At 34.7% G+C, this 3,501-nt stretch overlaps 1 pseudogene; it reads right to left on the reverse strand.

The window, feature by feature from the left end:
* The window catches only part of LOC119568991, a 6,267-nt pseudogene extending 3,301 nt beyond the window's left edge, over positions 1–2,966 (reverse strand).
* Positions 2,967–3,501: the final 535 nt, after the last annotated feature.

Genomic DNA, 3,501 nt, shown 5'->3' on the forward strand with positions numbered 1-3,501 from the left:
TCTGGAACTGTCACTTTCACTGCTGTCACTTTTCACTATCGCCCTCACTTCCACTCTCACTCTCCTCCTCTCACTCTCATCTTCTGGGAGGCTTTCATCTGAGTAGAACGACTTGCACCTTCCTGTGGCTTCTTCTTTGGTGAGTGCGACTTGAAGACAGGGGTAACTGGCGTGGCATCTCTACATTACAAACACTTGGGGTCTGGGCTTCATCAGGAATGGAGGAAGGTCCTGGTACCACTGGCTCTGGCCTTGATGAAAGTGAGAGAGTGTGCTCAGCTGGATTTGGTCCCGTCTAAGGGGACGGTAAATTAATTAATTATTTCGCTGTTTTGAACTCCAGTTTATCTCCATTTCTCTCAAACCTGACCGTTTTAGGTTAATCAAACGGATATGCAGAAATACTAAAGACTATCTAAATTTCATTTAGAAAAATTACAAAATACAATGAACATTTTTTTTCTCTCTCTCACTTCAGGAACATTTTTTCATTCAGATCATCAAAAAAATCGATACTACAATAACATGTCTTATTGGAAAATTAATTATATACTATATTATCAGTCTAAATTAAAACTGCTGATCATTCAAGAAAAAGAAACAAATTAAAAAATCATCAATCATGCCTACCTTTAAAACTTGACTGTTGAACTGGAGGTGGTTTGGTTTGCTATAAACTATTTTCCTTGCATGCTTTTAAAGGCCAAAAAAAAAAAGTTTTTTGTTTTGTTTTTTGTTTGGTTTGTGTTTTTTTGGTATCTTCATGCCCTTGAGATGGAACACAAGAGCTCTTGTTAACACTAGCCCTGTCGACGAATATCTAATTGGTGTCATACTTTCCAAGTTTAACACATCTGCAGAGAAGGCGAGTCTGTTTGGGGTTTGTCCAATACAGGCTTCGTGGCTAAAATCAGTATCTGCACTTTCCCTATGGTCCTCCTGTGTTATGGAGAATTTATTGTTTATTATTAATTTTTTTCTTCTTCTTCTTCTTCTTCAAATTTTGATCAAACACAGATACCATTTTATTAAAAATCCTGGCAGTCTTTTAGGAGGAGAGAACAGAATAAGAATTGAAGAGGAACAATCTTAAGACTTAAAAAAAAAAAAAAAAAAAAAAAAAAAAAAACAAAAAAAAAAAAAAATTAACCTCTGTGATATGTCTTGGCCATCTTCCTGGTAAACATGCAGGGCAATCTGGGCACCTTGTCACAGTACTCTCCCAGGAGCCAAAGGATCGTTCCCTACCATGGGAATCTTGATTGTTCCAACAAGTCGCGTCCATATGGCTGATGATGTACTTGTGACCAACTGTCTACTCTGCATAATTTCCGGATTCTACAACACTCTCACCCAACAGACTCTGGACTGGATAACAATGCAGATTAAGAAATACATGATTCAACATTAACCTCTCTAAAAACTTAAGACTAATGTTACATCAAAACAGTAGCTAGTTCTACAGATGCTTGACCATTTAGACCAACACTTCAGAATTACAGAGATACATAAGAGATTTAATCACTATCCTCCCAAACAATTTTCCATTGTTTCAGTATCAAGGCTACATAAGCTGTTTTAACTTACCTCCCTGTGGGAGAGAAGTGACACAAGGCCACTAAGACAGGTGTCCGTACTTCTCATTATGTTTGAGGCACATCTGTAAAAGGTTAAAACTTGTGATAATAGTTTAACCACAATCCTCAACCAACCTCTATGGTATCCTAAAGTACTTGTCTATATTCATTCTCTAACGACAAGTTATTATTCCTGTATGTTTCAAGTTAAGATACACGCACTGGAGTTAAACATTTTTTTTGTTGACAACAACGATCTATTAGTTATTGTTTCTTTGTGTCTTTATACATTTTTTTTCTTTTTTATGGCTGATTTTTCCCCCCGCCATCTAAGGTGAAAAATGATAATGAAGCCACAACTGTTTGTTTAAGAAAAAAAAAAAAATGGTGGGGGGGGGGGGGTTGGATTCCTTTTACAATAAAAATACATAATATGTATGCAACAAACTAAAATTATATTCAAACCACTCGCAAACTCAACATAAAATCAATCTGCAGTATAATAGCAAATGTTTTTCATAATATATTATAAACATTAAAACAAGGCAAAGATTACTCACCTAGGTTTACCACCTCGTTCTACAAACAGCCCCCTCCCACAATTTTACATAGGGAGTTGTACATGAACTATCAGAATATATAAGAAACATTCAAATCATTATTTTTTTTCAACTTCCATTCTTTTCAGTAACCAACCTTCCAATGGCCTGGATTGTAGCGCAACAAACCCTTATAGAGGATCCGATGTAGGTTTGAAATTCTCGCAGTATTACAGATATTTTTGGCATCGTTGCAAGGGTTGTAAGAACCTGAAGAAAACAGAACAATAAATACCTATCATAATAAAAAGTTCAAAATACTGTTTAAAAAGTTTTTCTACAAAAAAAAGTAAAGAAAAAACTACTTTTATAAGTTTTTACTATAGTTCAATTACAAAAAACAATGGAAAAAGGGAAAATTTACTACCTTTTTTAATCAGTTTTTTATCACTTCCTGTTGCAATTCAGATTTTAATTAATTTTAATTTAAAAGGGAAAAAACAGAGGAGGGAGGGAGAAGGGGAGGGAGAGGGAGAGGGAGGGGAATGGAGAGGGGGAGGGAGAGGGAGGGGAGGGAAAAGGGAAGAGAGAAAAAGAGGGAAAAGGGAAGAGAGGGAAAGAGAGAGTAGAGAGAGAGAGAGTAGTGGGAGAGAGAGAAGGAGAGGGGAGAGGTAAGAGAGAGAGAGAGAGGAGAGAGAGAGAGAGAGAGAGAGAGAGAGAAGAGACAGCAGACGAAAAAGGGGAGGGGGAGAAACATAATAACAAAAGAACACTCACTTCAAGTTTCAAGGCTTAAATATGTGTAGGACACTGGAGGCACAAAAAAACTTTTTAGATATGGGTCGAACATCCCGTGGAAATAAAAAAGATTTAGGTATTCTGGCAATTTTTTTTTGTTTTCCCCCCGTCATTAAAGGGAACAACTAAATAATAAACAATTTTAGCAATATTTTCAACAAAAAAATAAAAATAATAATAATATAAAATAATTAAAACGAGAATGTATCACAAAAAACTTTAAATAAGCATTTATTTGAAAAATTTAAACAATTTCCTTCAACCAGAAAAAAATGAAAATTATCAGTCGCAACTGCCAATACATAAAATGGGTTACTAAGTTAAAAAAAGCTTTTACTCTGCAAAATTACAAAACCAAGTCCAGTCAGGGAAAATAAAAGTCATGAAAAAAGCATGCAAAAAAACGCAATACCACAGAAAAAAAAAACTGATGCATAAAAATGTAAAAAAAAAAAATTTTTTCTATTTATAATTGAAGTTAGTCTCAGATGTTTAAAAAAAATATTTCTAGCAACTTTTGTAATGCAAATTTTAATCTATTACCTTGCAGTTGAATTTTCCATTTAAAGGGCAAAAGGGTTTTAAAA

Source organism: Penaeus monodon, unplaced genomic scaffold, assembly GCF_015228065.2.
Source record: "Penaeus monodon isolate SGIC_2016 unplaced genomic scaffold, NSTDA_Pmon_1 PmonScaffold_11988, whole genome shotgun sequence".
Taxonomy (NCBI): domain Eukaryota; kingdom Metazoa; phylum Arthropoda; class Malacostraca; order Decapoda; family Penaeidae; genus Penaeus; species Penaeus monodon.